Raw genomic sequence first — 26,549 nt, 5'->3', positions numbered from 1 at the left:
CCCACCTCCTGGATACATTTTCCTCAGGTTTTTCGCCTGCCATATCAGTTCTGTTATACTCAGAGACATTATTTCAACAGTTTTGGAAACTTTAGAGTGTGTTCTATCCAAATCTACCATTGATATGCATATCCTAGTTTCTGGGCCTGAGTAACAGGCAGTTTACTTAGGGAACGTTTCTCATCCAGGTGTCAAAAAACTGCCCCCAAGCATACATTAAACTACCTGTTCGAAGACTGACAATAACATAATTTCATTTAGGATTTTGCAGTGTGTCAGGTTCTTGTGAGAGACTATTTTCATCAAAAGCAGCATTGGTTTGTTCGTTTCCATGCGAGATTAGTACTGTAAAGCCACATTGGTACTTGTGCTGATTCACTGAGTAAAGGCGGCAGAGATTGCACACATAAAAACCATGACCACGACGTGAGTTGAACACGCAACCTTCTGATCTGGAGTCAGACGCGCTACCATTGCGCCACGAGGTCTTTGACTTCTAACATCTTTGGAGAGGATGCCTAGTTCAGATTTCGATGACTGTATAATTTGGAATGGAGGCCTGGTTCTATGGGGAAATGAACCATCTGACAATGCCACCCCCATCAGCACGTGCCTCTGCCCGGCAGGTTAAGTGCATGAAAACAAGCCTGAAACAAAGTCTAAAGACTGTTGACATCTAGTGGTAGCCATAGGAACTGCAATCTGGGTCCTAACCCATTAGAAACTCAAAAGGCATTCAATTGAAAACTACCCACATCAAAACAATCCCACCTCCTGGATACATTTTCCTCAGGTTTTTCGCCTGCCATATCAGTTCTGTTATACTCAGAGACATTATTTCAACAGTTTTGGAAACTTTAGAGTGTGTTCTATCCAAATCTACCATTGATATGCATATCCTAGTTTCTGGGCCTGAGTAACAGGCAGTTTACTTAGGGAACGTTTCTCATCCAGGTGTCAAAAAACTGCCCCCAAGCATACATTAAACTACCTGTTCGAAGACTGACAATAACATAATTTCATTTAGGATTTTGCAGTGTGTCAGGTTCTTGTGAGAGACTATTTTCATCAAAAGCAGCATTGGTTTGTTCGTTTCCATGCGAGATTAGTACTGTAAAGCCACATTGGTACTTGTGCTGATTCACTGAGTAAAGGCGGCAGAGATTGCACACATAAAAACCATGACCACGACGTGAGTTGAACACGCAACCTTCTGATCTGGAGTCAGACGCGCTACCATTGCGCCACGAGGTCTTTGACTTCTAACATCTTTGGAGAGGATGCCTAGTTCAGATTTCGATGACTGTATAATTTGGAATGGAGGCCTGGTTCTATGGGGAAATGAACCATCTGACAATGCCACCCCCATCAGCACGTGCCTCTGCCCGGCAGGTTAAGTGCATGAAAACAAGCCTGAAACAAAGTCTAAAGACTGTTGACATCTAGTGGTAGCCATAGGAACTGCAATCTGGGTCCTAACCCATTAGAAACTCAAAAGGCATTCAATTGAAAACTACCCACATCAAAACAATCCCACCTCCTGGATACATTTTCCTCAGGTTTTTCGCCTGCCATATCAGTTCTGTTATACTCAGAGACATTATTTCAACAGTTTTGGAAACTTTAGAGTGTGTTCTATCCAAATCTACCATTGATATGCATATCCTAGTTTCTGGGCCTGAGTAACAGGCAGTTTACTTAGGGAACGTTTCTCATCCAGGTGTCAAAAAACTGCCCCCAAGCATACATTAAACTACCTGTTCGAAGACTGACAATAACATAATTTCATTTAGGATTTTGCAGTGTGTCAGGTTCTTGTGAGAGACTATTTTCATCAAAAGCAGCATTGGTTTGTTCGTTTCCATGCGAGATTAGTACTGTAAAGCCACATTGGTACTTGTGCTGATTCACTGAGTAAAGGCGGCAGAGATTGCACACATAAAAACCATGACCACGACGTGAGTTGAACACGCAACCTTCTGATCTGGAGTCAGACGCGCTACCATTGCGCCACGAGGTCTTTGACTTCTAACATCTTTGGAGAGGATGCCTAGTTCAGATTTCGATGACTGTATAATTTGGAATGGAGGCCTGGTTCTATGGGGAAATGAACCATCTGACAATGCCACCCCCATCAGCACGTGCCTCTGCCCGGCAGGTTAAGTGCATGAAAACAAGCCTGAAACAAAGTCTAAAGACTGTTGACATCTAGTGGTAGCCATAGGAACTGCAATCTGGGTCCTAACCCATTAGAAACTCAAAAGGCATTCAATTGAAAACTACCCACATCAAAACAATCCCACCTCCTGGATACATTTTCCTCAGGTTTTTCGCCTGCCATATCAGTTCTGTTATACTCAGAGACATTATTTCAACAGTTTTGGAAACTTTAGAGTGTGTTCTATCCAAATCTACCATTGATATGCATATCCTAGTTTCTGGGCCTGAGTAACAGGCAGTTTACTTAGGGAACGTTTCTCATCCAGGTGTCAAAAAACTGCCCCCAAGCATACATTAAACTACCTGTTCGAAGACTGACAATAACATAATTTCATTTAGGATTTTGCAGTGTGTCAGGTTCTTGTGAGAGACTATTTTCATCAAAAGCAGCATTGGTTTGTTCGTTTCCATGCGAGATTAGTACTGTAAAGCCACATTGGTACTTGTGCTGATTCACTGAGTAAAGGCGGCAGAGATTGCACACATAAAAACCATGACCACGACGTGAGTTGAACACGCAACCTTCTGATCTGGAGTCAGACGCGCTACCATTGCGCCACGAGGTCTTTGACTTCTAACATCTTTGGAGAGGATGCCTAGTTCAGATTTCGATGACTGTATAATTTGGAATGGAGGCCTGGTTCTATGGGGAAATGAACCATCTGACAATGCCACCCCCATCAGCACGTGCCTCTGCCCGGCAGGTTAAGTGCATGAAAACAAGCCTGAAACAAAGTCTAAAGACTGTTGACATCTAGTGGTAGCCATAGGAACTGCAATCTGGGTCCTAACCCATTAGAAACTCAAAAGGCATTCAATTGAAAACTACCCACATCAAAACAATCCCACCTCCTGGATACATTTTCCTCAGGTTTTTCGCCTGCCATATCAGTTCTGTTATACTCAGAGACATTATTTCAACAGTTTTGGAAACTTTAGAGTGTGTTCTATCCAAATCTACCATTGATATGCATATCCTAGTTTCTGGGCCTGAGTAACAGGCAGTTTACTTAGGGAACGTTTCTCATCCAGGTGTCAAAAAACTGCCCCCAAGCATACATTAAACTACCTGTTCGAAGACTGACAATAACATAATTTCATTTAGGATTTTGCAGTGTGTCAGGTTCTTGTGAGAGACTATTTTCATCAAAAGCAGCATTGGTTTGTTCGTTTCCATGCGAGATTAGTACTGTAAAGCCACATTGGTACTTGTGCTGATTCACTGAGTAAAGGCGGCAGAGATTGCACACATAAAAACCATGACCACGACGTGAGTTGAACACGCAACCTTCTGATCTGGAGTCAGACGCGCTACCATTGCGCCACGAGGTCTTTGACTTCTAACATCTTTGGAGAGGATGCCTAGTTCAGATTTCGATGACTGTATAATTTGGAATGGAGGCCTGGTTCTATGGGGAAATGAACCATCTGACAATGCCACCCCCATCAGCACGTGCCTCTGCCCGGCAGGTTAAGTGCATGAAAACAAGCCTGAAACAAAGTCTAAAGACTGTTGACATCTAGTGGTAGCCATAGGAACTGCAATCTGGGTCCTAACCCATTAGAAACTCAAAAGGCATTCAATTGAAAACTACCCACATCAAAACAATCCCACCTCCTGGATACATTTTCCTCAGGTTTTTCGCCTGCCATATCAGTTCTGTTATACTCAGAGACATTATTTCAACAGTTTTGGAAACTTTAGAGTGTGTTCTATCCAAATCTACCATTGATATGCATATCCTAGTTTCTGGGCCTGAGTAACAGGCAGTTTACTTAGGGAACGTTTCTCATCCAGGTGTCAAAAAACTGCCCCCAAGCATACATTAAACTACCTGTTCGAAGACTGACAATAACATAATTTCATTTAGGATTTTGCAGTGTGTCAGGTTCTTGTGAGAGACTATTTTCATCAAAAGCAGCATTGGTTTGTTCGTTTCCATGCGAGATTAGTACTGTAAAGCCACATTGGTACTTGTGCTGATTCACTGAGTAAAGGCGGCAGAGATTGCACACATAAAAACCATGACCACGACGTGAGTTGAACACGCAACCTTCTGATCTGGAGTCAGACGCGCTACCATTGCGCCACGAGGTCTTTGACTTCTAACATCTTTGGAGAGGATGCCTAGTTCAGATTTCGATGACTGTATAATTTGGAATGGAGGCCTGGTTCTATGGGGAAATGAACCATCTGACAATGCCACCCCCATCAGCACGTGCCTCTGCCCGGCAGGTTAAGTGCATGAAAACAAGCCTGAAACAAAGTCTAAAGACTGTTGACATCTAGTGGTAGCCATAGGAACTGCAATCTGGGTCCTAACCCATTAGAAACTCAAAAGGCATTCAATTGAAAACTACCCACATCAAAACAATCCCACCTCCTGGATACATTTTCCTCAGGTTTTTCGCCTGCCATATCAGTTCTGTTATACTCAGAGACATTATTTCAACAGTTTTGGAAACTTTAGAGTGTGTTCTATCCAAATCTACCATTGATATGCATATCCTAGTTTCTGGGCCTGAGTAACAGGCAGTTTACTTAGGGAACGTTTCTCATCCAGGTGTCAAAAAACTGCCCCCAAGCATACATTAAACTACCTGTTCGAAGACTGACAATAACATAATTTCATTTAGGATTTTGCAGTGTGTCAGGTTCTTGTGAGAGACTATTTTCATCAAAAGCAGCATTGGTTTGTTCGTTTCCATGCGAGATTAGTACTGTAAAGCCACATTGGTACTTGTGCTGATTCACTGAGTAAAGGCGGCAGAGATTGCACACATAAAAACCATGACCACGACGTGAGTTGAACACGCAACCTTCTGATCTGGAGTCAGACGCGCTACCATTGCGCCACGAGGTCTTTGACTTCTAACATCTTTGGAGAGGATGCCTAGTTCAGATTTCGATGACTGTATAATTTGGAATGGAGGCCTGGTTCTATGGGGAAATGAACCATCTGACAATGCCACCCCCATCAGCACGTGCCTCTGCCCGGCAGGTTAAGTGCATGAAAACAAGCCTGAAACAAAGTCTAAAGACTGTTGACATCTAGTGGTAGCCATAGGAACTGCAATCTGGGTCCTAACCCATTAGAAACTCAAAAGGCATTCAATTGAAAACTACCCACATCAAAACAATCCCACCTCCTGGATACATTTTCCTCAGGTTTTTCGCCTGCCATATCAGTTCTGTTATACTCAGAGACATTATTTCAACAGTTTTGGAAACTTTAGAGTGTGTTCTATCCAAATCTACCATTGATATGCATATCCTAGTTTCTGGGCCTGAGTAACAGGCAGTTTACTTAGGGAACGTTTCTCATCCAGGTGTCAAAAAACTGCCCCCAAGCATACATTAAACTACCTGTTCGAAGACTGACAATAACATAATTTCATTTAGGATTTTGCAGTGTGTCAGGTTCTTGTGAGAGACTATTTTCATCAAAAGCAGCATTGGTTTGTTCGTTTCCATGCGAGATTAGTACTGTAAAGCCACATTGGTACTTGTGCTGATTCACTGAGTAAAGGCGGCAGAGATTGCACACATAAAAACCATGACCACGACGTGAGTTGAACACGCAACCTTCTGATCTGGAGTCAGACGCGCTACCATTGCGCCACGAGGTCTTTGACTTCTAACATCTTTGGAGAGGATGCCTAGTTCAGATTTCGATGACTGTATAATTTGGAATGGAGGCCTGGTTCTATGGGGAAATGAACCATCTGACAATGCCACCCCCATCAGCACGTGCCTCTGCCCGGCAGGTTAAGTGCATGAAAACAAGCCTGAAACAAAGTCTAAAGACTGTTGACATCTAGTGGTAGCCATAGGAACTGCAATCTGGGTCCTAACCCATTAGAAACTCAAAAGGCATTCAATTGAAAACTACCCACATCAAAACAATCCCACCTCCTGGATACATTTTCCTCAGGTTTTTTCGCCTGCCATATCAGTTCTGTTATACTCAGAGACATTATTTCAACAGTTTTGGAAACTTTAGAGTGTGTTCTATCCAAATCTACCATTGATATGCATATCCTAGTTTCTGGGCCTGAGTAACAGGCAGTTTACTTAGGGAACGTTTCTCATCCAGGTGTCAAAAAACTGCCCCCAAGCATACATTAAACTACCTGTTCGAAGACTGACAATAACATAATTTCATTTAGGATTTTGCAGTGTGTCAGGTTCTTGTGAGAGACTATTTTCATCAAAAGCAGCATTGGTTTGTTCGTTTCCATGCGAGATTAGTACTGTAAAGCCACATTGGTACTTGTGCTGATTCACTGAGTAAAGGCGGCAGAGATTGCACACATAAAAACCATGACCACGACGTGAGTTGAACACGCAACCTTCTGATCTGGAGTCAGACGCGCTACCATTGCGCCACGAGGTCTTTGACTTCTAACATCTTTGGAGAGGATGCCTAGTTCAGATTTCGATGACTGTATAATTTGGAATGGAGGCCTGGTTCTATGGGGAAATGAACCATCTGACAATGCCACCCCCATCAGCACGTGCCTCTGCCCGGCAGGTTAAGTGCATGAAAACAAGCCTGAAACAAAGTCTAAAGACTGTTGACATCTAGTGGTAGCCATAGGAACTGCAATCTGGGTCCTAACCCATTAGAAACTCAAAAGGCATTCAATTGAAAACTACCCACATCAAAACAATCCCACCTCCTGGATACATTTTCCTCAGGTTTTTCGCCTGCCATATCAGTTCTGTTATACTCAGAGACATTATTTCAACAGTTTTGGAAACTTTAGAGTGTGTTCTATCCAAATCTACCATTGATATGCATATCCTAGTTTCTGGGCCTGAGTAACAGGCAGTTTACTTAGGGAACGTTTCTCATCCAGGTGTCAAAAAACTGCCCCCAAGCATACATTAAACTACCTGTTCGAAGACTGACAATAACATAATTTCATTTAGGATTTTGCAGTGTGTCAGGTTCTTGTGAGAGACTATTTTCATCAAAAGCAGCATTGGTTTGTTCGTTTCCATGCGAGATTAGTACTGTAAAGCCACATTGGTACTTGTGCTGATTCACTGAGTAAAGGCGGCAGAGATTGCACACATAAAAACCATGACCACGACGTGAGTTGAACACGCAACCTTCTGATCTGGAGTCAGACGCGCTACCATTGCGCCACGAGGTCTTTGACTTCTAACATCTTTGGAGAGGATGCCTAGTTCAGATTTCGATGACTGTATAATTTGGAATGGAGGCCTGGTTCTATGGGGAAATGAACCATCTGACAATGCCACCCCCATCAGCACGTGCCTCTGCCCGGCAGGTTAAGTGCATGAAAACAAGCCTGAAACAAAGTCTAAAGACTGTTGACATCTAGTGGTAGCCATAGGAACTGCAATCTGGGTCCTAACCCATTAGAAACTCAAAAGGCATTCAATTGAAAACTACCCACATCAAAACAATCCCACCTCCTGGATACATTTTCCTCAGGTTTTTCGCCTGCCATATCAGTTCTGTTATACTCAGAGACATTATTTCAACAGTTTTGGAAACTTTAGAGTGTGTTCTATCCAAATCTACCATTGATATGCATATCCTAGTTTCTGGGCCTGAGTAACAGGCAGTTTACTTAGGGAACGTTTCTCATCCAGGTGTCAAAAAACTGCCCCCAAGCATACATTAAACTACCTGTTCGAAGACTGACAATAACATAATTTCATTTAGGATTTTGCAGTGTGTCAGGTTCTTGTGAGAGACTATTTTCATCAAAAGCAGCATTGGTTTGTTCGTTTCCATGCGAGATTAGTACTGTAAAGCCACATTGGTACTTGTGCTGATTCACTGAGTAAAGGCGGCAGAGATTGCACACATAAAAACCATGACCACGACGTGAGTTGAACACGCAACCTTCTGATCTGGAGTCAGACGCGCTACCATTGCGCCACGAGGTCTTTGACTTCTAACATCTTTGGAGAGGATGCCTAGTTCAGATTTCGATGACTGTATAATTTGGAATGGAGGCCTGGTTCTATGGGGAAATGAACCATCTGACAATGCCACCCCCATCAGCACGTGCCTCTGCCCGGCAGGTTAAGTGCATGAAAACAAGCCTGAAACAAAGTCTAAAGACTGTTGACATCTAGTGGTAGCCATAGGAACTGCAATCTGGGTCCTAACCCATTAGAAACTCAAAAGGCATTCAATTGAAAACTACCCACATCAAAACAATCCCACCTCCTGGATACATTTTCCTCAGGTTTTTCGCCTGCCATATCAGTTCTGTTATACTCAGAGACATTATTTCAACAGTTTTGGAAACTTTAGAGTGTGTTCTATCCAAATCTACCATTGATATGCATATCCTAGTTTCTGGGCCTGAGTAACAGGCAGTTTACTTAGGGAACGTTTCTCATCCAGGTGTCAAAAAACTGCCCCCAAGCATACATTAAACTACCTGTTCGAAGACTGACAATAACATAATTTCATTTAGGATTTTGCAGTGTGTCAGGTTCTTGTGAGAGACTATTTTCATCAAAAGCAGCATTGGTTTGTTCGTTTCCATGCGAGATTAGTACTGTAAAGCCACATTGGTACTTGTGCTGATTCACTGAGTAAAGGCGGCAGAGATTGCACACATAAAAACCATGACCACGACGTGAGTTGAACACGCAACCTTCTGATCTGGAGTCAGACGCGCTACCATTGCGCCACGAGGTCTTTGACTTCTAACATCTTTGGAGAGGATGCCTAGTTCAGATTTCGATGACTGTATAATTTGGAATGGAGGCCTGGTTCTATGGGGAAATGAACCATCTGACAATGCCACCCCCATCAGCACGTGCCTCTGCCCGGCAGGTTAAGTGCATGAAAACAAGCCTGAAACAAAGTCTAAAGACTGTTGACATCTAGTGGTAGCCATAGGAACTGCAATCTGGGTCCTAACCCATTAGAAACTCAAAAGGCATTCAATTGAAAACTACCCACATCAAAACAATCCCACCTCCTGGATACATTTTCCTCAGGTTTTTCGCCTGCCATATCAGTTCTGTTATACTCAGAGACATTATTTCAACAGTTTTGGAAACTTTAGAGTGTGTTCTATCCAAATCTACCATTGATATGCATATCCTAGTTTCTGGGCCTGAGTAACAGGCAGTTTACTTAGGGAACGTTTCTCATCCAGGTGTCAAAAAACTGCCCCCAAGCATACATTAAACTACCTGTTCGAAGACTGACAATAACATAATTTCATTTAGGATTTTGCAGTGTGTCAGGTTCTTGTGAGAGACTATTTTCATCAAAAGCAGCATTGGTTTGTTCGTTTCCATGCGAGATTAGTACTGTAAAGCCACATTGGTACTTGTGCTGATTCACTGAGTAAAGGCGGCAGAGATTGCACACATAAAAACCATGACCACGACGTGAGTTGAACACGCAACCTTCTGATCTGGAGTCAGAGCGCTACCATTGCGCCACGAGGTCTTTGACTTCTAACATCTTTGGAGAGGATGCCTAGTTCAGATTTCGATGACTGTATAATTTGGAATGGAGGCCTGGTTCTATGGGGAAATGAACCATCTGACAATGCCACCCCCATCAGCACGTGCCTCTGCCCGGCAGGTTAAGTGCATGAAAACAAGCCTGAAACAAAGTCTAAAGACTGTTGACATCTAGTGGTAGCCATAGGAACTGCAATCTGGGTCCTAACCCATTAGAAACTCAAAAGGCATTCAATTGAAAACTACCCACATCAAAACAATCCCACCTCCTGGATACATTTTCCTCAGGTTTTTCGCCTGCCATATCAGTTCTGTTATACTCAGAGACATTATTTCAACAGTTTTGGAAACTTTAGAGTGTGTTCTATCCAAATCTACCATTGATATGCATATCCTAGTTTCTGGGCCTGAGTAACAGGCAGTTTACTTAGGGAACGTTTCTCATCCAGGTGTCAAAAAACTGCCCCCAAGCATACATTAAACTACCTGTTCGAAGACTGACAATAACATAATTTCATTTAGGATTTTGCAGTGTGTCAGGTTCTTGTGAGAGACTATTTTCATCAAAAGCAGCATTGGTTTGTTCGTTTCCATGCGAGATTAGTACTGTAAAGCCACATTGGTACTTGTGCTGATTCACTGAGTAAAGGCGGCAGAGATTGCACACATAAAAACCATGACCACGACGTGAGTTGAACACGCAACCTTCTGATCTGGAGTCAGACGCGCTACCATTGCGCCACGAGGTCTTTGACTTCTAACATCTTTGGAGAGGATGCCTAGTTCAGATTTCGATGACTGTATAATTTGGAATGGAGGCCTGGTTCTATGGGGAAATGAACCATCTGACAATGCCACCCCCATCAGCACGTGCCTCTGCCCGGCAGGTTAAGTGCATGAAAACAAGCCTGAAACAAAGTCTAAAGACTGTTGACATCTAGTGGTAGCCATAGGAACTGCAATCTGGGTCCTAACCCATTAGAAACTCAAAAGGCATTCAATTGAAAACTACCCACATCAAAACAATCCCACCTCCTGGATACATTTTCCTCAGGTTTTTCGCCTGCCATATCAGTTCTGTTATACTCAGAGACATTATTTCAACAGTTTTGGAAACTTTAGAGTGTGTTCTATCCAAATCTACCATTGATATGCATATCCTAGTTTCTGGGCCTGAGTAACAGGCAGTTTACTTAGGGAACGTTTCTCATCCAGGTGTCAAAAAACTGCCCCCAAGCATACATTAAACTACCTGTTCGAAGACTGACAATAACATAATTTCATTTAGGATTTTGCAGTGTGTCAGGTTCTTGTGAGAGACTATTTTCATCAAAAGCAGCATTGGTTTGTTCGTTTCCATGCGAGATTAGTACTGTAAAGCCACATTGGTACTTGTGCTGATTCACTGAGTAAAGGCGGCAGAGATTGCACACATAAAAACCATGACCACGACGTGAGTTGAACACGCAACCTTCTGATCTGGAGTCAGACGCGCTACCATTGCGCCACGAGGTCTTTGACTTCTAACATCTTTGGAGAGGATGCCTAGTTCAGATTTCGATGACTGTATAATTTGGAATGGAGGCCTGGTTCTATGGGGAAATGAACCATCTGACAATGCCACCCCCATCAGCACGTGCCTCTGCCCGGCAGGTTAAGTGCATGAAAACAAGCCTGAAACAAAGTCTAAAGACTGTTGACATCTAGTGGTAGCCATAGGAACTGCAATCTGGGTCCTAACCCATTAGAAACTCAAAAGGCATTCAATTGAAAACTACCCACATCAAAACAATCCCACCTCCTGGATACATTTTCCTCAGGTTTTTCGCCTGCCATATCAGTTCTGTTATACTCAGAGACATTATTTCAACAGTTTTGGAAACTTTAGAGTGTGTTCTATCCAAATCTACCATTGATATGCATATCCTAGTTTCTGGGCCTGAGTAACAGGCAGTTTACTTAGGGAACGTTTCTCATCCAGGTGTCAAAAAACTGCCCCCAAGCATACATTAAACTACCTGTTCGAAGACTGACAATAACATAATTTCATTTAGGATTTTGCAGTGTGTCAGGTTCTTGTGAGAGACTATTTTCATCAAAAGCAGCATTGGTTTGTTCGTTTCCATGCGAGATTAGTACTGTAAAGCCACATTGGTACTTGTGCTGATTCACTGAGTAAAGGCGGCAGAGATTGCACACATAAAAACCATGACCACGACGTGAGTTGAACACGCAACCTTCTGATCTGGAGTCAGACGCGCTACCATTGCGCCACGAGGTCTTTGACTTCTAACATCTTTGGAGAGGATGCCTAGTTCAGATTTCGATGACTGTATAATTTGGAATGGAGGCCTGGTTCTATGGGGAAATGAACCATCTGACAATGCCACCCCCATCAGCACGTGCCTCTGCCCGGCAGGTTAAGTGCATGAAAACAAGCCTGAAACAAAGTCTAAAGACTGTTGACATCTAGTGGTAGCCATAGGAACTGCAATCTGGGTCCTAACCCATTAGAAACTCAAAAGGCATTCAATTGAAAACTACCCACATCAAAACAATCCCACCTCCTGGATACATTTTCCTCAGGTTTTTCGCCTGCCATATCAGTTCTGTTATACTCAGAGACATTATTTCAACAGTTTTGGAAACTTTAGAGTGTGTTCTATCCAAATCTACCATTGATATGCATATCCTAGTTTCTGGGCCTGAGTAACAGGCAGTTTACTTAGGGAACGTTTCTCATCCAGGTGTCAAAAAACTGCCCCCAAGCATACATTAAACTACCTGTTCGAAGACTGACAATAACATAATTTCATTTAGGATTTTGCAGTGTGTCAGGTTCTTGTGAGAGACTATTTTCATCAAAAGCAGCATTGGTTTGTTCGTTTCCATGCGAGATTAGTACTGTAAAGCCACATTGGTACTTGTGCTGATTCACTGAGTAAAGGCGGCAGAGATTGCACACATAAAAACCATGACCACGACGTGAGTTGAACACGCAACCTTCTGATCTGGAGTCAGACGCGCTACCATTGCGCCACGAGGTCTTTGACTTCTAACATCTTTGGAGAGGATGCCTAGTTCAGATTTCGATGACTGTATAATTTGGAATGGAGGCCTGGTTCTATGGGGAAATGAACCATCTGACAATGCCACCCCCATCAGCACGTGCCTCTGCCCGGCAGGTTAAGTGCATGAAAACAAGCCTGAAACAAAGTCTAAAGACTGTTGACATCTAGTGGTAGCCATAGGAACTGCAATCTGGGTCCTAACCCATTAGAAACTCAAAAGGCATTCAATTGAAAACTACCCACATCAAAACAATCCCACCTCCTGGATACATTTTCCTCAGGTTTTTCGCCTGCCATATCAGTTCTGTTATACTCAGAGACATTATTTCAACAGTTTTGGAAACTTTAGAGTGTGTTCTATCCAAATCTACCATTGATATGCATATCCTAGTTTCTGGGCCTGAGTAACAGGCAGTTTACTTAGGGAACGTTTCTCATCCAGGTGTCAAAAAACTGCCCCCAAGCATACATTAAACTACCTGTTCGAAGACTGACAATAACATAATTTCATTTAGGATTTTGCAGTGTGTCAGGTTCTTGTGAGAGACTATTTTCATCAAAAGCAGCATTGGTTTGTTCGTTTCCATGCGAGATTAGTACTGTAAAGCCACATTGGTACTTGTGCTGATTCACTGAGTAAAGGCGGCAGAGATTGCACACATAAAAACCATGACCACGACGTGAGTTGAACACGCAACCTTCTGATCTGGAGTCAGACGCGCTACCATTGCGCCACGAGGTCTTTGACTTCTAACATCTTTGGAGAGGATGCCTAGTTCAGATTTCGATGACTGTATAATTTGGAATGGAGGCCTGGTTCTATGGGGAAATGAACCATCTGACAATGCCACCCCCATCAGCACGTGCCTCTGCCCGGCAGGTTAAGTGCATGAACAAGCCTGAAACAAAGTCTAAAGACTGTTGACATCTAGTGGTAGCCATAGGAACTGCAATCTGGGTCCTAACCCATTAGAAACTCAAAAGGCATTCAATTGAAAACTACCCACATCAAAACAATCCCACCTCCTGGATACATTTTCCTCAGGTTTTTCGCCTGCCATATCAGTTCTGTTATACTCAGAGACATTATTTCAACAGTTTTGGAAACTTTAGAGTGTGTTCTATCCAAATCTACCATTGATATGCATATCCTAGTTTCTGGGCCTGAGTAACAGGCAGTTTACTTAGGGAACGTTTCTCATCCAGGTGTCAAAAAACTGCCCCCAAGCATACATTAAACTACCTGTTCGAAGACTGACAATAACATAATTTCATTTAGGATTTTGCAGTGTGTCAGGTTCTTGTGAGAGACTATTTTCATCAAAAGCAGCATTGGTTTGTTCGTTTCCATGCGAGATTAGTACTGTAAAGCCACATTGGTACTTGTGCTGATTCACTGAGTAAAGGCGGCAGAGATTGCACACATAAAAACCATGACCACGACGTGAGTTGAACACGCAACCTTCTGATCTGGAGTCAGACGCGCTACCATTGCGCCACGAGGTCTTTGACTTCTAACATCTTTGGAGAGGATGCCTAGTTCAGATTTCGATGACTGTATAATTTGGAATGGAGGCCTGGTTCTATGGGGAAATGAACCATCTGACAATGCCACCCCCATCAGCACGTGCCTCTGCCCGGCAGGTTAAGTGCATGAAAACAAGCCTGAAACAAAGTCTAAAGACTGTTGACATCTAGTGGTAGCCATAGGAACTGCAATCTGGGTCCTAACCCATTAGAAACTCAAAAGGCATTCAATTGAAAACTACCCACATCAAAACAATCCCACCTCCTGGATACATTTTCCTCAGGTTTTTCGCCTGCCATATCAGTTCTGTTATACTCAGAGACATTATTTCAACAGTTTTGGAAACTTTAGAGTGTGTTCTATCCAAATCTACCATTGATATGCCTATCCTAGTTTCTGGGCCTGAGTAACAGGCAGTTTACTTAGGGAACGTTTCTCATCCAGGTGTCAAAAAACTGCCCCAAGCATACATTAAACTACCTGTTCGAAGACTGACAATAACATAATTTCATTTAGGATTTTGCAGTGTGTCAGGTTCTTGTGAGAGACTATTTTCATCAAAAGCAGCATTGGTTTGTTCGTTTCCATGCGAGATTAGTACTGTAAAGCCACATTGGTACTTGTGCTGATTCACTGAGTAAAGGCGGCAGAGATTGCACACATAAAAACCATGACCACGACGTGAGTTGAACACGCAACCTTCTGATCTGGAGTCAGACGCGCTACCATTGCGCCACGAGGTCTTTGACTTCTAACATCTTTGGAGAGGATGCCTAGTTCAGATTTCGATGACTGTATAATTTGGAATGGAGGCCTGGTTCTATGGGGAAATGAACCATCTGACAATGCCACCCCCATCAGCACGTGCCTCTGCCCGGCAGGTTAAGTGCATGAAAACAAGCCTGAAACAAAGTCTAAAGACTGTTGACATCTAGTGGTAGCCATAGGAACTGCAATCTGGGTCCTAACCCATTAGAAACTCAAAAGGCATTCAATTGAAAACTACCCACATCAAAACAATCCCACCTCCTGGATACATTTTCCTCAGGTTTTTCGCCTGCCATATCAGTTCTGTTATACTCAGAGACATTATTTCAACAGTTTTGGAAACTTTAGAGTGTGTTCTATCCAAATCTACCATTGATATGCATATCCTAGTTTCTGGGCCTGAGTAACAGGCAGTTTACTTAGGGAACGTTTCTCATCCAGGTGTCAAAAACTGCCCCCAAGCATACATTAAACTACCTGTTCGAAGACTGACAATAACATAATTTCATTTAGGATTTTGCAGTGTGTCAGGTTCTTGTGAGAGACTATTTTCATCAAAAGCAGCATTGGTTTGTTCGTTTCCATGCGAGATTAGTACTGTAAAGCCACATTGGTACTTGTGCTGATTCACTGAGTAAAGGCGGCAGAGATTGCACACATAAAAACCATGACCACGACGTGAGTTGAACACGCAACCTTCTGATCTGGAGTCAGACGCGCTACCATTGCGCCACGAGGTCTTTGACTTCTAACATCTTTGGAGAGGATGCCTAGTTCAGATTTCGATGACTGTATAATTTGGAATGGAGGCCTGGTTCTATGGGGAAATGAACCATCTGACAATGCCACCCCCATCAGCACGTGCCTCTGCCCGGCAGGTTAAGTGCATGAAAACAAGCCTGAAACAAAGTCTAAAGACTGTTGACATCTAGTGGTAGCCATAGGAACTGCAATCTGGGTCCTAACCCATTAGAAACTCAAAAGGCATTCAATTGAAAACTACCCACATCAAAACAATCCCACCTCCTGGATACATTTTCCTCAGGTTTTTCGCCTGCCATATCAGTTCTGTTATACTCAGAGACATTATTTCAACAGTTTTGGAAACTTTAGAGTGTGTTCTATCCAAATCTACCATTGATATGCATATCCTAGTTTCTGGGCCTGAGTAACAGGCAGTTTACTTAGGGAACGTTTCTCATCCAGGTGTCAAAAAACTGCCCCCAAGCATACATTAAACTACCTGTTCGAAGACTGACAATAACATAATTTCATTTAGGATTTTGCAGTGTGTCAGGTTCTTGTGAGAGACTATTTTCATCAAAAGCAGCATTGGTTTGTTCGTTTCCATGCGAGATTAGTACTGTAAAGCCACATTGGTACTTGTGCTGATTCACTGAGTAAAGGCGGCAGAGATTGCACACATAAAAACCATGACCACGACGTGAGTTGAACACGCAACCTTCTGATCTGGAGTCAGACGCGCTACCATTGCGCCACGAGGTCTTTGACTTCTAACATCTTTGGAGAGGATGCCTAGTTCAGATTTCGATGACTGTATAATTTGGAATGGAGGCCTGGTTCTATGGGGAAATGAACCATCTGACAATGCCACCCCCATCAGCACGTGCCTCTGCCCGGCAGGTTAAGTGCATGAAAACAAGCCTGAAACAAAGTCTAAAGACTGTTGACATCTAGTGGTAGCCATAGGAACTGCAATCTGGGTCCTAACCCATTAGAAACTCAAAAGGCATTCAATTGAAAACTACCCACATCAAAACAATCCCACCTCCTGGATACATTTTCCTCAGGTTTTCGCCTGCCATATCAGTTCTGTTATACTCAGAGACATTATTTCAACAGTTTTGGAAACTTTAGAGTGTGTTCTATCCAAATCTACCATTGATATGCATATCCTAGTTTCTGGGCCTGAGTAACAGGCAGTTTACTTAGGGAACGTTTCTCATCCAGGTGTCAAAAAACTGCCCCCAAGCATACATTAAACTACCTGTTCGAAGACTGACAATAACATAATTTCATTTAGGATTTTGCAGTGTGTCAGGTTCTTGTGAGAGACTATTTTCATCAAAAGCAGCATTGGTTTGTTCGTTTCCATGCGAGATTAGTACTGTAAAGCCACATTGGTACTTGTGCTGATTCACTGAGTAAAGGCGGCAGAGATTGCACACATAAAAACCATGACCACGACGTGAGTTGAACACGCAACCTTCTGATCTGGAGTCAGACGCGCTACCATTGCGCCACGAGGTCTTTGACTTCTAACATCTTTGGAGAGGATGCCTAGTTCAGATTTCGATGACTGTATAATTTGGAATGGAGGCCTGGTTCTATGGGGAAATGAACCATCTGACAATGCCACCCCCATCAGCACGTGCCTCTGCCCGGCAGGTTAAGTGCATGAAAACAAGCCTGAAACAAAGTCTAAAGACTGTTGACATCTAGTGGTAGCCATAGGAACTGCAATCTGGGTCCTAACCCATTAGAAACTCAAAAGGCATTCAATTGAAAACTACCCACATCAAAACAATCCCACCTCCTGGATACATTTTCCTCAGGTTTTTCGCCTGCCATATCAGTTCTGTTATACTCAGAGACATTATTTCAACAGTTTTGGAAACTTTAGAGTGTGTTCTATCCAAATCTACCATTGATATGCATATCCTAGTTTCTGGGCCTGAGTAACAGGCAGTTTACTTAGGGAACGTTTCTCATCCAGGTGTCAAAAAACTGCCCCCAAGCATACATTAAACTACCTGTTCGAAGACTGACAATAACATAATTTCATTTAGGATTTTGCAGTGTGTCAGGTTCTTGTGAGAGACTATTTTCATCAAAAGCAGCATTGGTTTGTTCGTTTCCATGCGAGATTAGTACTGTAAAGCCACATTGGTACTTGTGCTGATTCACTGAGTAAAGGCGGCAGAGATTGCACACATAAAAACCATGACCACGACGTGAGTTGAACACGCAACCTTCTGATCTGGAGTCAGACGCGCTACCATTGCGCCACGAGGTCTTTGACTTCTAACATCTTTGGAGAGGATGCCTAGTTCAGATTTCGATGACTGTATAATTTGGAATGGAGGCCTGGTTCTATGGGGAAATGAACCATCTGACAATGCCACCCCCATCAGCACGTGCCTCTGCCCGGCAGGTTAAGTGCATGAAAACAAGCCTGAAACAAAGTCTAAAGACTGTTGACATCTAGTGGTAGCCATAGGAACTGCAATCTGGGTCCTAACCCATTAGAAACTCAAAAGGCATTCAATTGAAAACTACCCACATCAAAACAATCCCACCTCCTGGATACATTTTCCTCAGGTTTTTCGCCTGCCATATCAGTTCTGTTATACTCAGAGACATTATTTCAACAGTTTTGGAAACTTTAGAGTGTGTTCTATCCAAATCTACCATTGATATGCATATCCTAGTTTCTGGGCCTGAGTAACAGGCAGTTTACTTAGGGAACGTTTCTCATCCAGGTGTCAAAAAACTGCCCCCAAGCATACATTAAACTACCTGTTCGAAGACTGACAATAACATAATTTCATTTAGGATTTTGCAGTGTGTCAGGTTCTTGTGAGAGACTATTTTCATCAAAAGCAGCATTGGTTTGTTCGTTTCCATGCGAGATTAGTACTGTAAAGCCACATTGGTACTTGTGCTGATTCACTGAGTAAAGGCGGCAGAGATTGCACACATAAAAACCATGACCACGACGTGAGTTGAACACGCAACCTTCTGATCTGGAGTCAGACGCGCTACCATTGCGCCACGAGGTCTTTGACTTCTAACATCTTTGGAGAGGATGCCTAGTTCAGATTTCGATGACTGTATAATTTGGAATGGAGGCCTGGTTCTATGGGGAAATGAACCATCTGACAATGCCACCCCCATCAGCACGTGCCTCTGCCCGGCAGGTTAAGTGCATGAAAACAAGCCTGAAACAAAGTCTAAAGACTGTTGACATCTAGTGGTAGCCATAGGAACTGCAATCTGGGTCCTAACCCATTAGAAACTCAAAAGGCATTCAATTGAAAACTACCCACATCAAAACAATCCCACCTCCTGGATACATTTTCCTCAGGTTTTTCGCCTGCCATATCAGTTCTGTTATACTCAGAGACATTATTTCAACAGTTTTGGAAACTTTAGAGTGTGTTCTATCCAAATCTACCATTGATATGCATATCCTAGTTTCTGGGCCTGAGTAACAGGCAGTTTACTTAGGGAACGTTTCTCATCCAGGTGTCAAAAAACTGCCCCCAAGCATACATTAAACTACCTGTTCGAAGACTGACAATAACATAATTTCATTTAGGATTTTGCAGTGTGTCAGGTTCTTGTGAGAGACTATTTTCATCAAAAGCAGCATTGGTTTGTTCGTTTCCATGCGAGATTAGTACTGTAAAGCCACATTGGTACTTGTGCTGATTCACTGAGTAAAGGCGGCAGAGATTGCACACATAAAAACCATGACCACGACGTGAGTTGAACACGCAACCTTCTGATCTGGAGTCAGACGCGCTACCATTGCGCCACGAGGTCTTTGACTTCTAACATCTTTGGAGAGGATGCCTAGTTCAGATTTCGATGACTGTATAATTTGGAATGGAGGCCTGGTTCTATGGGGAAATGAACCATCTGACAATGCCACCCCCATCAGCACGTGCCTCTGCCCGGCAGGTTAAGTGCATGAAAACAAGCCTGAAACAAAGTCTAAAGACTGTTGACATCTAGTGGTAGCCATAGGAACTGCAATCTGGGTCCTAACCCATTAGAAACTCAAAAGGCATTCAATTGAAAACTACCCACATCAAAACAATCCCACCTCCTGGATACATTTTCCTCAGGTTTTTCGCCTGCCATATCAGTTCTGTTATACTCAGAGACATTATTTCAACAGTTTTGGAAACTTTAGAGTGTGTTCTATCCAAATCTACCATTGATATGCATATCCTAGTTTCTGGGCCTGAGTAACAGGCAGTTTACTTAGGGAACGTTTCTCATCCAGGTGTCAAAAAACTGCCCCCAAGCATACATTAAACTACCTGTTCGAAGACTGACAATAACATAATTTCATTTAGGATTTTGCAGTGTGTCAGGTTCTTGTGAGAGACTATTTTCATCAAAAGCAGCATTGGTTTGTTCGTTTCCATGCGAGATTAGTACTGTAAAGCCACATTGGTACTTGTGCTGATTCACTGAGTAAAGGCGGCAGAGATTGCACACATAAAAACCATGACCACGACGTGAGTTGAACACGCAACCTTCTGATCTGGAGTCAGACGCGCTACCATTGCGCCACGAGGTCTTTGACTTCTAACATCTTTGGAGAGGATGCCTAGTTCAGATTTCGATGACTGTATAATTTGGAATGGAGGCCTGGTTCTATGGGGAAATGAACCATCTGACAATGCCACCCCCATCAGCACGTGCCTCTGCCCGGCAGGTTAAGTGCATGAAAACAAGCCTGAAACAAAGTCTAAAGACTGTTGACATCTAGTGGTAGCCATAGGAACTGCAATCTGGGTCCTAACCCATTAGAAACTCAAAAGGCATTCAATTGAAAACTACCCACATCAAAACAATCCCACCTCCTGGATACATTTTCCTCAGGTTTTTCGCCTGCCATATCAGTTCTGTTATACTCAGAGACATTATTTCAACAGTTTTGGAAACTTTAGAGTGTGTTCTATCCAAATCTACCATTGATATGCATATCCTAGTTTCTGGGCCTGAGTAACAGGCAGTTTACTTAGGGAACGTTTCTCATCCAGGTGTCAAAAAACTGCCCCCAAGCATACATTAAACTACCTGTTCGAAGACTGACAATAACATAATTTCATTTAGGATTTTGCAGTGTGTCAGGTTCTTGTGAGAGACTATTTTCATCAAAAGCAGCATTGGTTTGTTCGTTTCCATGCGAGATTAGTACTGTAAAGCCACATTGGTACTTGTGCTGATTCACTGAGTAAAGGCGGCAGAGATTGCACACATAAAAACCATGACCACGACGTGAGTTGAACACGCAACCTTCTGATCTGGAGTCAGACGCGCTACCATTGCGCCACGAGGTCTTTGACTTCTAACATCTTTGGAGAGGATGCCTAGTTCAGATTTCGATGACTGTATAATTTGGAATGGAGGCCTGGTTCTATGGGGAAATGAACCATCTGACAATGCCACCCCCATCAGCACGTGCCTCTGCCCGGCAGGTTAAGTGCATGAAAACAAGCCTGAAACAAAGTCTAAAGACTGTTGACATCTAGTGGTAGCCATAGGAACTGCAATCTGGGTCCTAACCCATTAGAAACTCAAAAGGCATTCAATTGAAAACTACCCACATCAAAACAATCCCACCTCCTGGATACATTTTCCTCAGGTTTTTCGCCTGCCATATCAGTTCTGTTATACTCAGAGACATTATTTCAACAGTTTTGGAAACTTTAGAGTGTGTTCTATCCAAATCTACCATTGATATGCATATCCTAGTTTCTGGGCCTGAGTAACAGGCAGTTTACTTAGGGAACGTTTCTCATCCAGGTGTCAAAAAACTGCCCCCAAGCATACATTAAACTACCTGTTCGAAGACTGACAATAACATAATTTCATTTAGGATTTTGCAGTGTGTCAGGTTCTTGTGAGAGACTATTTTCATCAAAAGCAGCATTGGTTTGTTCGTTTCCATGCGAGATTAGTACTGTAAAGCCACATTGGTACTTGTGCTGATTCACTGAGTAAAGGCGGCAGAGATTGCACACATAAAAACCATGACCACGACGTGAGTTGAACACGCAACCTTCTGATCTGGAGTCAGACGCGCTACCATTGCGCCACGAGGTCTTTGACTTCTAACATCTTTGGAGAGGATGCCTAGTTCAGATTTCGATGACTGTATAATTTGGAATGGAGGCCTGGTTCTATGGGGAAATGAACCATCTGACAATGCCACCCCCATCAGCACGTGCCTCTGCCCGGCAGGTTAAGTGCATGAAAACAAGCCTGAAACAAAGTCTAAAGACTGTTGACATCTAGTGGTAGCCATAGGAACTGCAATCTGGGTCCTAACCCATTAGAAACTCAAAAGGCATTCAATTGAAAACTACCCACATCAAAACAATCCCACCTCCTGGATACATTTTCCTCAGGTTTTTCGCCTGCCATATCAGTTCTGTTATACTCAGAGACATTATTTCAACAGTTTTGGAAACTTTAGAGTGTGTTCTATCCAAATCTACCATTGATATGCATATCCTAGTTTCTGGGCCTGAGTAACAGGCAGTTTACTTAGGAACGTTTCTCATCCAGGTGTCAAAAAACTGCCCCCAAGCATACATTAAACTACCTGTTCGAAGACTGACAATAACATAATTTCATTTAGGATTTTGCAGTGTGTCAGGTTCTTGTGAGAGACTATTTTCATCAAAAGCAGCATTGGTTTGTTCGTTTCCATGCGAGATTAGTACTGTAAAGCCACATTGGTACTTGTGCTGATTCACTGAGTAAAGGCGGCAGAGATTGCACACATAAAAACCATGACCACGACGTGAGTTGAACACGCAACCTTCTGATCTGGAGTCAGACGCGCTACCATTGCGCCACGAGGTCTTTGACTTCTAACATCTTTGGAGAGGATGCCTAGTTCAGATTTCGATGACTGTATAATTTGGAATGGAGGCCTGGTTCTATGGGGAAATGAACCATCTGACAATGCCACCCCCATCAGCACGTGCCTCTGCCCGGCAGGTTAAGTGCATGAAAACAAGCCTGAAACAAAGTCTAAAGACTGTTGACATCTAGTGGTAGCCATAGGAACTGCAATCTGGGTCCTAACCCATTAGAAACTCAAAAGGCATTCAATTGAAAACTACCCACATCAAAACAATCCCACCTCCTGGATACATTTTCCTCAGGTTTTCGCCTGCCATATCAGTTCTGTTATACTCAGAGACATTATTTCAACAGTTTTGGAAACTTTAGAGTGTGTTCTATCCAAATCTACCATTGATATGCATATCCTAGTTTCTGGGCCTGAGTAACAGGCAGTTTACTTAGGGAACGTTTCTCATCCAGGTGTCAAAAAACTGCCCCCAAGCATACATTAAACTACCTGTTCGAAGACTGACAATAACATAATTTCATTTAGGATTTTGCAGTGTGTCAGGTTCTTGTGAGAGACTATTTTCATCAAAAGCAGCATTGGTTTGTTCGTTTCCATGCGAGATTAGTACTGTAAAGCCACATTGGTACTTGTGCTGATTCACTGAGTAAAGGCGGCAGAGATTGCACACATAAAAACCATGACCACGACGTGAGTTGAACACGCAACCTTCTGATCTGGAGTCAGACGCGCTACCATTGCGCCACGAGGTCTTTGACTTCTAACATCTTTGGAGAGGATGCCTAGTTCAGATTTCGATGACTGTATAATTTGGAATGGAGGCCTGGTTCTATGGGGAAATGAACCATCTGACAATGCCACCCCCATCAGCACGTGCCTCTGCCCGGCAGGTTAAGTGCATGAAAACAAGCCTGAAACAAAGTCTAAAGACTGTTGACATCTAGTGGTAGCCATAGGAACTGCAATCTGGGTCCTAACCCATTAGAAACTCAAAAGGCATTCAATTGAAAACTACCCACATCAAAACAATCCCACCTCCTGGATACATTTTCCTCAGGTTTTTCGCCTGCCATATCAGTTCTGTTATACTCAGAGACATTATTTCAACAGTTTTGGAAACTTTAGAGTGTGTTCTATCCAAATCTACCATTGATATGCATATCCTAGTTTCTGGGCCTGAGTAACAGGCAGTTTACTTAGGGAACGTTTCTCATCCAGGTGTCAAAAAACTGCCCCCAAGCATACATTAAACTACCTGTTCGAAGACTGACAATAACATAATTTCATTTAGGATTTTGCAGTGTGTCAGGTTCTTGTGAGAGACTATTTTCATCAAAAGCAGCATTGGTTTGTTCGTTTCCATGCGAGATTAGTACTGTAAAGCCACATTGGTACTTGTGCTGATTCACTGAGTAAAGGCGGCAGAGATTGCACACATAAAAACCATGACCACGACGTGAGTTGAACACGCAACCTTCTGATCTGGAGTCAGACGCGCTACCATTGCGCCACGAGGTCTTTGACTTCTAACATCTTTGGAGAGGATGCCTAGTTCAGATTTCGATGACTGTATAATTTGGAATGGAGGCCTGGTTCTATGGGGAAATGAACCATCTGACAATGCCACCCCCATCAGCACGTGCCTCTGCCCGGCAGGTTAAGTGCATGAAAACAAGCCTGAAACAAAGTCTAAAGACTGTTGACATCTAGTGGTAGCCATAGGAACTGCAATCTGGGTCCTAACCCATTAGAAACTCAAAAGGCATTCAATTGAAAACTACCCACATCAAAACAATCCCACCTCCTGGATACATTTTCCTCAGGTTTTTCGCCTGCCATATCAGTTCTGTTATACTCAGAGACATTATTTCAACAGTTTTGGAAACTTTAGAGTGTGTTCTATCCAAATCTACCATTGATATGCATATCCTAGTTTCTGGGCCTGAGTAACAGGCAGTTTACTTAGGGAACGTTTCTCATCCAGGTGTCAAAAAACTGCCCCCAAGCATACATTAAACTACCTGTTCGAAGACTGACAATAACATAATTTCATTTAGGATTTTGCAGTGTGTCAGGTTCTTGTGAGAGACTATTTTCATCAAAAGCAGCATTGGTTTGTTCGTTTCCATGCGAGATTAGTACTGTAAAGCCACATTGGTACTTGTGCTGATTCACTGAGTAAAGGCGGCAGAGATTGCACACATAAAAACCATGACCACGACGTGAGTTGAACACGCAACCTTCTGATCTGGAGTCAGACGCGCTACCATTGCGCCACGAGGTCTTTGACTTCTAACATCTTTGGAGAGGATGCCTAGTTCAGATTTCGATGACTGTATAATTTGGAATGGAGGCCTGGTTCTATGGGGAAATGAACCATCTGACAATGCCACCCCCATCAGCACGTGCCTCTGCCCGGCAGGTTAAGTGCATGAAAACAAGCCTGAAACAAAGTCTAAAGACTGTTGACATCTAGTGGTAGCCATAGGAACTGCAATCTGGGTCCTAACCCATTAGAAACTCAAAAGGCATTCAATTGAAAACTACCCACATCAAAACAATCCCACCTCCTGGATACATTTTCCTCAGGTTTTTCGCCTGCCATATCAGTTCTGTTATACTCAGAGACATTATTTCAACAGTTTTGGAAACTTTAGAGTGTGTTCTATCCAAATCTACCATTGATATGCATATCCTAGTTTCTGGGCCTGAGTAACAGGCAGTTTACTTAGGGAACGTTTCTCATCCAGGTGTCAAAAAACTGCCCCCAAGCATACATTAAACTACCTGTTCGAAGACTGACAATAACATAATTTCATTTAGGATTTTGCAGTGTGTCAGGTTCTTGTGAGAGACTATTTTCATCAAAAGCAGCATTGGTTTGTTCGTTTCCATGCGAGATTAGTACTGTAAAGCCACATTGGTACTTGTGCTGATTCACTGAGTAAAGGCGGCAGAGATTGCACACATAAAAACCATGACCACGACGTGAGTTGAACACGCAACCTTCTGATCTGGAGTCAGACGCGCTACCATTGCGCCACGAGGTCTTTGACTTCTAACATCTTTGGAGAGGATGCCTAGTTCAGATTTCGATGACTGTATAATTTGGAATGGAGGCCTGGTTCTATGGGGAAATGAACCATCTGACAATGCCACCCCCATCAGCACGTGCCTCTGCCCGGCAGGTTAAGTGCATGAAAACAAGCCTGAAACAAAGTCTAAAGACTGTTGACATCTAGTGGTAGCCATAGGAACTGCAATCTGGGTCCTAACCCATTAGAAACTCAAAAGGCATTCAATTGAAAACTACCCACATCAAAACAATCCCACCTCCTGGATACATTTTCCTCAGGTTTTTCGCCTGCCATATCAGTTCTGTTATACTCAGAGACATTATTTCAACAGTTTTGGAAACTTTAGAGTGTGTTCTATCCAAATCTACCATTGATATGCATATCCTAGTTTCTGGGCCTGAGTAACAGGCAGTTTACTTAGGGAACGTTTCTCATCCAGGTGTCAAAAAACTGCCCCCAAGCATACATTAAACTACCTGTTCGAAGACTGACAATAACATAATTTCATTTAGGATTTTGCAGTGTGTCAGGTTCTTGTGAGAGACTATTTTCATCAAAAGCAGCATTGGTTTGTTCGTTTCCATGCGAGATTAGTACTGTAAAGCCACATTGGTACTTGTGCTGATTCACTGAGTAAAGGCGGCAGAGATTGCACACATAAAAACCATGACCACGACGTGAGTTGAACACGCAACCTTCTGATCTGGAGTCAGACGCGCTACCATTGCGCCACGAGGTCTTTGACTTCTAACATCTTTGGAGA

General features: G+C 42.9%; 34 non-coding genes across 34 annotated transcripts; all 34 read right to left on the bottom strand.

Annotated features, from left to right (window-relative positions):
- Positions 1-416: 416 nt before the first annotated feature.
- trnaw-cca (transfer RNA tryptophan (anticodon CCA)) lies at positions 417-488 on the bottom strand. The gene has a single exon. It is a non-coding gene; the product is annotated as a tRNA-Trp (tRNA).
- A 694-nt stretch (positions 489-1,182) lies between these two features.
- trnaw-cca (transfer RNA tryptophan (anticodon CCA)) lies at positions 1,183-1,254 on the bottom strand. Its single transcript has one exon. It is a non-coding gene; the product is annotated as a tRNA-Trp (tRNA).
- Positions 1,255-1,948: 694 nt separating this feature from the next.
- trnaw-cca (transfer RNA tryptophan (anticodon CCA)) lies at positions 1,949-2,020 on the bottom strand. The gene has a single exon. It is a non-coding gene; the product is annotated as a tRNA-Trp (tRNA).
- Positions 2,021-2,714: 694 nt separating this feature from the next.
- trnaw-cca (transfer RNA tryptophan (anticodon CCA)) lies at positions 2,715-2,786 on the bottom strand. Its single transcript has one exon. It is a non-coding gene; the product is annotated as a tRNA-Trp (tRNA).
- A 694-nt stretch (positions 2,787-3,480) lies between these two features.
- trnaw-cca (transfer RNA tryptophan (anticodon CCA)) lies at positions 3,481-3,552 on the bottom strand. The gene has a single exon. It is a non-coding gene; the product is annotated as a tRNA-Trp (tRNA).
- Positions 3,553-4,246: 694 nt separating this feature from the next.
- On the bottom strand, positions 4,247-4,318 carry trnaw-cca (transfer RNA tryptophan (anticodon CCA)). The gene has a single exon. It is a non-coding gene; the product is annotated as a tRNA-Trp (tRNA).
- A 694-nt stretch (positions 4,319-5,012) lies between these two features.
- Positions 5,013-5,084, bottom strand: trnaw-cca (transfer RNA tryptophan (anticodon CCA)). Its single transcript has one exon. It is a non-coding gene; the product is annotated as a tRNA-Trp (tRNA).
- A 694-nt stretch (positions 5,085-5,778) lies between these two features.
- Positions 5,779-5,850, bottom strand: trnaw-cca (transfer RNA tryptophan (anticodon CCA)). Its single transcript has one exon. It is a non-coding gene; the product is annotated as a tRNA-Trp (tRNA).
- Positions 5,851-6,545: 695 nt separating this feature from the next.
- On the bottom strand, positions 6,546-6,617 carry trnaw-cca (transfer RNA tryptophan (anticodon CCA)). Its single transcript has one exon. It is a non-coding gene; the product is annotated as a tRNA-Trp (tRNA).
- A 694-nt stretch (positions 6,618-7,311) lies between these two features.
- Positions 7,312-7,383, bottom strand: trnaw-cca (transfer RNA tryptophan (anticodon CCA)). Its single transcript has one exon. It is a non-coding gene; the product is annotated as a tRNA-Trp (tRNA).
- A 694-nt stretch (positions 7,384-8,077) lies between these two features.
- On the bottom strand, positions 8,078-8,149 carry trnaw-cca (transfer RNA tryptophan (anticodon CCA)). Its single transcript has one exon. It is a non-coding gene; the product is annotated as a tRNA-Trp (tRNA).
- Positions 8,150-8,843: 694 nt separating this feature from the next.
- trnaw-cca (transfer RNA tryptophan (anticodon CCA)) lies at positions 8,844-8,915 on the bottom strand. Its single transcript has one exon. It is a non-coding gene; the product is annotated as a tRNA-Trp (tRNA).
- A 1,459-nt stretch (positions 8,916-10,374) lies between these two features.
- On the bottom strand, positions 10,375-10,446 carry trnaw-cca (transfer RNA tryptophan (anticodon CCA)). The gene has a single exon. It is a non-coding gene; the product is annotated as a tRNA-Trp (tRNA).
- Positions 10,447-11,140: 694 nt separating this feature from the next.
- trnaw-cca (transfer RNA tryptophan (anticodon CCA)) lies at positions 11,141-11,212 on the bottom strand. The gene has a single exon. It is a non-coding gene; the product is annotated as a tRNA-Trp (tRNA).
- A 694-nt stretch (positions 11,213-11,906) lies between these two features.
- trnaw-cca (transfer RNA tryptophan (anticodon CCA)) lies at positions 11,907-11,978 on the bottom strand. Its single transcript has one exon. It is a non-coding gene; the product is annotated as a tRNA-Trp (tRNA).
- Positions 11,979-12,672: 694 nt separating this feature from the next.
- Positions 12,673-12,744, bottom strand: trnaw-cca (transfer RNA tryptophan (anticodon CCA)). Its single transcript has one exon. It is a non-coding gene; the product is annotated as a tRNA-Trp (tRNA).
- A 694-nt stretch (positions 12,745-13,438) lies between these two features.
- On the bottom strand, positions 13,439-13,510 carry trnaw-cca (transfer RNA tryptophan (anticodon CCA)). The gene has a single exon. It is a non-coding gene; the product is annotated as a tRNA-Trp (tRNA).
- A 692-nt stretch (positions 13,511-14,202) lies between these two features.
- trnaw-cca (transfer RNA tryptophan (anticodon CCA)) lies at positions 14,203-14,274 on the bottom strand. The gene has a single exon. It is a non-coding gene; the product is annotated as a tRNA-Trp (tRNA).
- A 693-nt stretch (positions 14,275-14,967) lies between these two features.
- trnaw-cca (transfer RNA tryptophan (anticodon CCA)) lies at positions 14,968-15,039 on the bottom strand. Its single transcript has one exon. It is a non-coding gene; the product is annotated as a tRNA-Trp (tRNA).
- Positions 15,040-15,732: 693 nt separating this feature from the next.
- On the bottom strand, positions 15,733-15,804 carry trnaw-cca (transfer RNA tryptophan (anticodon CCA)). Its single transcript has one exon. It is a non-coding gene; the product is annotated as a tRNA-Trp (tRNA).
- A 694-nt stretch (positions 15,805-16,498) lies between these two features.
- trnaw-cca (transfer RNA tryptophan (anticodon CCA)) lies at positions 16,499-16,570 on the bottom strand. Its single transcript has one exon. It is a non-coding gene; the product is annotated as a tRNA-Trp (tRNA).
- A 693-nt stretch (positions 16,571-17,263) lies between these two features.
- trnaw-cca (transfer RNA tryptophan (anticodon CCA)) lies at positions 17,264-17,335 on the bottom strand. The gene has a single exon. It is a non-coding gene; the product is annotated as a tRNA-Trp (tRNA).
- Positions 17,336-18,029: 694 nt separating this feature from the next.
- trnaw-cca (transfer RNA tryptophan (anticodon CCA)) lies at positions 18,030-18,101 on the bottom strand. Its single transcript has one exon. It is a non-coding gene; the product is annotated as a tRNA-Trp (tRNA).
- Positions 18,102-18,795: 694 nt separating this feature from the next.
- On the bottom strand, positions 18,796-18,867 carry trnaw-cca (transfer RNA tryptophan (anticodon CCA)). Its single transcript has one exon. It is a non-coding gene; the product is annotated as a tRNA-Trp (tRNA).
- Positions 18,868-19,561: 694 nt separating this feature from the next.
- trnaw-cca (transfer RNA tryptophan (anticodon CCA)) lies at positions 19,562-19,633 on the bottom strand. Its single transcript has one exon. It is a non-coding gene; the product is annotated as a tRNA-Trp (tRNA).
- A 694-nt stretch (positions 19,634-20,327) lies between these two features.
- trnaw-cca (transfer RNA tryptophan (anticodon CCA)) lies at positions 20,328-20,399 on the bottom strand. The gene has a single exon. It is a non-coding gene; the product is annotated as a tRNA-Trp (tRNA).
- Positions 20,400-21,093: 694 nt separating this feature from the next.
- Positions 21,094-21,165, bottom strand: trnaw-cca (transfer RNA tryptophan (anticodon CCA)). The gene has a single exon. It is a non-coding gene; the product is annotated as a tRNA-Trp (tRNA).
- A 694-nt stretch (positions 21,166-21,859) lies between these two features.
- Positions 21,860-21,931, bottom strand: trnaw-cca (transfer RNA tryptophan (anticodon CCA)). Its single transcript has one exon. It is a non-coding gene; the product is annotated as a tRNA-Trp (tRNA).
- A 693-nt stretch (positions 21,932-22,624) lies between these two features.
- On the bottom strand, positions 22,625-22,696 carry trnaw-cca (transfer RNA tryptophan (anticodon CCA)). The gene has a single exon. It is a non-coding gene; the product is annotated as a tRNA-Trp (tRNA).
- A 693-nt stretch (positions 22,697-23,389) lies between these two features.
- Positions 23,390-23,461, bottom strand: trnaw-cca (transfer RNA tryptophan (anticodon CCA)). The gene has a single exon. It is a non-coding gene; the product is annotated as a tRNA-Trp (tRNA).
- A 694-nt stretch (positions 23,462-24,155) lies between these two features.
- On the bottom strand, positions 24,156-24,227 carry trnaw-cca (transfer RNA tryptophan (anticodon CCA)). The gene has a single exon. It is a non-coding gene; the product is annotated as a tRNA-Trp (tRNA).
- Positions 24,228-24,921: 694 nt separating this feature from the next.
- On the bottom strand, positions 24,922-24,993 carry trnaw-cca (transfer RNA tryptophan (anticodon CCA)). The gene has a single exon. It is a non-coding gene; the product is annotated as a tRNA-Trp (tRNA).
- A 694-nt stretch (positions 24,994-25,687) lies between these two features.
- Positions 25,688-25,759, bottom strand: trnaw-cca (transfer RNA tryptophan (anticodon CCA)). The gene has a single exon. It is a non-coding gene; the product is annotated as a tRNA-Trp (tRNA).
- Positions 25,760-26,453: 694 nt separating this feature from the next.
- trnaw-cca (transfer RNA tryptophan (anticodon CCA)) lies at positions 26,454-26,525 on the bottom strand. Its single transcript has one exon. It is a non-coding gene; the product is annotated as a tRNA-Trp (tRNA).
- Positions 26,526-26,549: the final 24 nt, after the last annotated feature.

The sequence above is a fragment of the Oncorhynchus keta genome, chromosome 15, assembly GCF_023373465.1.
Source record: "Oncorhynchus keta strain PuntledgeMale-10-30-2019 chromosome 15, Oket_V2, whole genome shotgun sequence".
NCBI lineage: Eukaryota > Metazoa > Chordata > Actinopteri > Salmoniformes > Salmonidae > Oncorhynchus > Oncorhynchus keta.
This window is presented reverse-complemented; position numbering and strand designations above follow the sequence as displayed.